The following is a 6,000-nucleotide window of genomic DNA, read 5'->3' on the forward strand; positions in this document are numbered from 1 at the left end:
GGAAAATGTATTTTATTTATTTATTTCATCTTTATTTAACCAGGTAGGCAAGTTGAGAACAAGTTCTCATTTACAATTGCGACCTGGCCAAGATAAAGCAAAGCAGTGTGACACATACAAAAACACAGAGTTACACATGGAGTAAAACAACATACAATCAATGATACAGTAGAAAAAAATAAGACTATATACAATGTGAGCAAATGATGTGAGATAAGGGAGGTAAAGGCAAAAAAGGCCATGGTGGCAAAGTAAATAAAGTATGGCAAGTAAAACACTGGAATGGTAGATTTGTAGTTTGAAGAAAGTTCAAAGTTAAAATATAAATAATATGGTGCAAAGGAGCAAAATAAATAAAATAAATAAATAAAGTAGGGGAAGAGGTAGTAGTTTGGGCTAAATTATAGATGGGCTATGTACAGGTGCAGTGATCTGGGAGCTGCTCTGATAGCTGGTGCTTAAAGCTAGTGAGGGAGATAAGTGTTTCCAGTTTCAGAGATTTTTGTAGTTCGTTCCAGTCATTGGCAGCAGAGAACTGGAAGGAGAGACGACCAAAGGAGGAGTTGGCTTTAGGGTTGACCAGAGAGATATACCTGCTGGAGCGCGTGCTACAGGTGGGTGCTGCTATGGTGACCAGAGAGCGGAGATAAGGGGGGACTTTACCTAGCAGGGTCTTGTAGATGACCTGGAGCCAATGTATTTGGCGACGATTATGAAGCGAAGGCCAGCCAACGAGAGCGTACAGGTCGCAGTGGTGGGTAGTATATGGGGCTTTGGTGACAAAACGGATGGCACTGTGATAGACTGCATCCAGCTTGTTGAGTAGGGTATTGGAGACTATTTTGTAAATGACATCGTCGAGGATTGGTAGGATGGTCAGTTTTACGAGGGTAAGTTTGGCAGCATGAGTGAAGGATGCTTTGTTGCGAAATAGGAAGCCAATTCTAGATTTAACTTTGGATTGGAGATGATTGATGTGAATGCCATGGATACCCCCACTCTCAACTTAAACTGGTGACTGAACTAAGATTTGTTAAAGGCAATGGTATTGCTGTTGTGATTAGTTGTGTAGTTTTGGGTACCGGTAGTTAGGAGTACGGCAAACACCTTATTTCTTTGGTTCCTCAATATACATTTACCATATTACAATGTAGGCTATGTGTTACAGCACTACTTTTGGTGTCCCCCTCAGGAATTGCTCTTGAGAAAATGTCATGTAATTGTCCCCCCCAAAGTTGATATCAGATTTTCGCCCCTGGTTCAGTCTATGTCATTGAAAGAGCAGGTGTTCTTTGTTTTGTACACCCAGTGTACGCGTGCACACTGGACATCTCTCTTTCTATGGGGCAGGTTTACTGGACATCTCTCTTTCTATGGGGCAGGTTTACTGGACATCTCTCTTTCTATGGGGCAGGTTTACTGGACATTTCTCTTTCTATGGGGCAGGTTTACTGGACATCTCTCTTTCTATGGGGCAGGTTTACTGGACATCTCTCTTTCTATGGGGCAGGTTTACTGGACATTTCTCTTTCTATGGGGCAGGTTTACTGGACATTTCTCTTTCTATGGGGCAGGTTTACTGGACATTTCTCTTTCTATGGGGCAGGTTTACTGGACATCTCTCTTTCTATGGGGCAGGTTTACTGGACATTTCTCTTTCTATGGGGCAGGTTTACTGGACATCTCTCTTTCTATGGGGCAGGTTTACTGGACATTTCTCTTTCTATGGGGCAGGTTTACTGGACATTTCTCTTTCTATGGGGCAGGTTTACTGGACATTTCTCTTTCTATGGGGCAGGTTTACTGGACATTTCTCTTTCTATGGGGCAGGTTTACTGGACATTTCTCTTTCTATGGGGCAGGTTTACTGGACATTTCTCTTTCTATGGGGCAGGTTTACTGGACATCTCTCTTTCTATGGGGCAGGTTAACTGGACATTTCTCTTTCTATGGGGCAGGTTTACTGGACATCTCTCTTTCTATGGGGCAGGTTTACTGGACATCTCTCTTTCTATGGGGCAGGTTTACTGCGTTCCCCTATGAGCCATCCTGGTACATTACTCAGAGAGAGGATGTGACAGAGGACAGATCAGAGAGAGAGAGGGTGTTTGTGTGTGTGAGTATGTGTCTGTGACTACAGTAAAGGGATCCAGGGATGACTAAAACAAGATCTCACAGTTTGACCAATTTAACTTCAGATTCCGACGTTTGTCCACATTTCTCCAAACGTCAAATTTCAAAGTTGATCCAACATGACATTTCTAAGTGTTTTGGACAACCTGGGTTGCTCCGCTGCTGTTTCCGGCTCCTCGCAGCCGTTAAAGTTTAGGCATTAATTCCGAATGGGTAAATTAAGGGTTAATGTTTGGGATATGGTAAAAAAATGCTGCCTGTCACTGGGATTGAATACGTGACCCTCGGAGCCGGAGCTCGCAGTTTACGTGTCACGTTCGTCGTAGTGAATGGACCAAGGCGCAGCGGGTCGAGTGCTCATCTTAACTTTATTAGTGAACACTTAAATAAACAAAACAAGAAACGAACTAACTAACAGTCTTGCAGGCTAAATACAGCAGTGCTAAGAACAACCTCCCACAATAGTCAAAACAAACATACTCCTAATTATAGGACCTTCAATCAGAGGCAACAATAAACAGCTGCCTCCAATTGAAGGCCCCAATCCCAATTACTTAAAAAAAGATCTAAACACCCTAGAATAGACATAGAAATATACAAACATAGAACAATGACTAAAACCCCGGAATACATAAATCAAACACCCCTCTACATAAACACACACTCAAAACCATATAAAACAAATACCCCCTGCCACGTCCTGACCAAACTATAATAACAAATAACCCCTTTACTGGTCAGGACGTGACATTACGCCCATCCGCCACCCCAATCCACAAGACCCTAGCAAAACCAATGCTTACTTGTTGCCAATAGTGCCTAGTGGCCGGTTTTGAAGGCATCTCCTGTCGTCCTGGGTACCTGTGCGGACATCGGATTTCGAAGTAGATCTTGAGCAATGGCCTGACTGACTGACAGGCTACCCCATTACTGTATCTTATCAGCACCTGTGGATTATTTTATCTTCAGGAATACATCTTAGTAGGAAAATAGAGTAGAGTAGATCTCGAATTTGTATGTCTTGGTCAAAACAATGAGTGGTTTGCCAGGTCCTGTGTGGTTCCGGTAATGATGGTGTACCGGTCAGAGTGTATAGAGGATTATAGGCTTCCCTTACATCAATTAGAGTCATGTCAACGGAAGAACATACAACTACGTGTTGTTACATGCGTTTAGCAAGGGGAAATGTCTGTCATCCTTCTCTCGCTCTCCTTCTATTGCTCTCGCAAACACACACACTTACATGTAGTGCACCCACTCCCGCATGCACTCACACACACACACACACACACACACACACACACACACACACACACACTAAAGCCAAAAAAATTATAATTGGACAAGTATAGGTACAGTAGGGTTGAAAAATTCCAGGAACTTTCAATGAATTCCCTAGTTTTCCAGAAATCCTGGTTGGAGGATTTATTCCCTCCTGATTCCGGGAATCCTCCAAGCGGGATTTCGGGAAAACTAGGGAATTTATTGAACGTTACCCTAAATCTACATAATCCCACCCTTTTTCAGTGCTTTTTCTTTTATTTGCAGCCTAATGAACATGACCCAGGAGGGCTGGTTAAAGCCCAAACCAAAACGTGTAGCAAGATGCTGCAGCCCACCCTTAACCCGCTTTCCCCAACTCCTGACATACACACACCTTCCCCCTCTCCCATCTCCACCCCGGAACTACTGTCTTTTTCCAGATGAGTGATTGTAACACTCAGGCTTTTGAAGAGTGGGACTTCTCCTTCTCTCTACTCACAGTCCCTGTGCACACTAATAATACATTGGCCACAATCACAATATGTTCATGTCTGACTGCTGCATCTCCCCCACTGCAGTCATCAAACTGAAGTGAGTGGAGCAGGGAGGGAGGGAGGGAGGGAGGGAGGGAGGGAGGGAGGGAGGGGAGAGAGAGAGAGAGAGAGAGAGAGAGAGAGAGAGAGAGAGAGAGAGAGAGAGAGAGAGAGAGAGAGAGAGAGAGAGAGAGAGAGAGAGAGAGAGAGAGCTCTTAGCTGAGGACAGGACATCAGGATCCATCAGAGAGAGAGAGAGAGACTGTACAGAGAGAGACTGTACAGAGAGAGAGAGAGACTGTACAGAGAGAGACTGTACAGAGAAAGAGAGAGACTGCACAGAGAGAGACTGTACAGAGAGAGAGAGAGAGACTGTACAGAGAGAGACTGTACAGAGAGAGACTGTAGAGAGAGAGAGAGAGAGACTGTACAGTGAGAGACTGTACAGAGAGAGAGAGAGAGCCTGTACAGAGAGAGACTGTACAAAGAGAGACTGTACAGAGAGAGAGAGAGACTGTACAGAGAGAGAAACTGTACAGAGAGAGAGAGACTGTACAGAGAGAGAGAGACTGTACAGAGAGAGAGAGAGTGTGTACAGAGAAAGACTGTACAGAGAGAGAGAGAGACTGTACAGAGAGAGACTGTACAGAGAGAGACTGCACAGAGAGAGAGAGAGAGAGAGAGACTGTACAGAGAGAGACTGTACAGAGAGAGACTGTACAGAGAGAGAGAGAGAGAGACTGTACAGAGAGAGAGAGACTGTACAGAGAGAAAGAGAGAGGGACTGTACAGAGAGAGAGAGAGAGAGAGACTGTACAGAGAGAGAGAGACTGTACAGAGAGAGAGAGAGTGTGTACAGAGAAAGACTGTACAGAGAGAGAGAGACTGTACAGAGAGAGACTGTACAGAGAGAGAGAGAGAGACTGTACAGAGAGAGAGACTGTACAGAGAGAGAGAGACTGAACAGAGAGAGAGAGAGAGACCGTACAGAGAGAGAGAGAGAGACTGTACAGAGAGAGAGAGACTGTACAGAGAGAAAGAGAGAGAGACTGTACAGAGAGAGAGAGACTGTACAGAGAGAGAGAGAGACTGTACAGAGAGAAAGAGAGAGAGACTGTACAGAGAGAGAGAGACTGTACAGAGAGAGAGCAACTGTACAGAGAGAGACTGTACAGAGAGAGAGACTGTACAGAGAGAGAGACTGTACAGAGAGAGAGAGACTGTACAGAGAGAGAGAGAGACTGTACAGAGAGAGAGAGACTGTACAGAGAGAGAGAGACTGTACAGAGAGAGAGACTGTACAGAGAGAGAGAGAGACTGTACAGAGAGAGAGACTGTACAGAGAGAGAGAGACTGTACAGAGAGAGAGACTGTACAGAGAGAGAGACTGTACAGAGAGAGAGAGAGACTGTACAGAGAGAGAGAGAGACTGTACAGAGAGAGAGACTGTACAGAGAGAGAGAGACTGTACAGAGAGAGAGACTGTACAGAGAGAGAGAGAGAGACTGTACAAGAGAGAGAGAGACTGTACAGAGAGAGACTGTACAGAGAGAGAGAGAGTCTGAGACATAGAGAGAGAGTGAGACAGAGAGAGAGAGACTGTACAGAGAGAGAGCGACTGTACAGAGAGAGAGACTGTACAGAGAGAGAGAGAGAGAGAGAGAGAGAGAGACTGTACAGAGAGAGAGAGAGAGACTGAGACATAGAGAGAGAGTGAGAGAGAGAGACCGACAGAAAGAGATATGAAAACGCATCCCTCTGTCCGCTAGGTAGTAGCTCCACCTGCACAGACAGACAGGTGGACAGACAGACAGGTGGACAGATGGATGGAGACGGTGGACAGACAGACAGGTGGACAGATGGATGGAGACGGTGGACAGACAGACAGGTGGACAGATGGATGGAGACGGTGGACAGACAGACAGGTGGATAGATGGATGGAGACGGTGGACAGACAGACAGGTGGACAGATGGATGGAGACGGTGGACGACCAGGACAGGTGGACAGATGGATGGAGACGGTGGGACACAGACAGTTGGACAGATGGACGGAACGTGGACAGACAGACAG

At 45.4% G+C, this 6,000-nt stretch overlaps 1 protein-coding gene across 4 annotated transcripts in view; it reads right to left on the reverse strand.

Annotated features, from left to right (window-relative positions):
- The window catches only part of ntng2b (netrin g2b), a 105,894-nt gene that overhangs the window by 30,694 nt on the left and 69,200 nt on the right, over positions 1 to 6,000 (reverse strand). The gene's annotated exons all lie outside the window — the stretch shown is intronic.

This window comes from Salmo trutta, chromosome 23 (genome assembly GCF_901001165.1).
Source record: "Salmo trutta chromosome 23, fSalTru1.1, whole genome shotgun sequence".
Lineage (NCBI taxonomy): Eukaryota > Metazoa > Chordata > Actinopteri > Salmoniformes > Salmonidae > Salmo > Salmo trutta.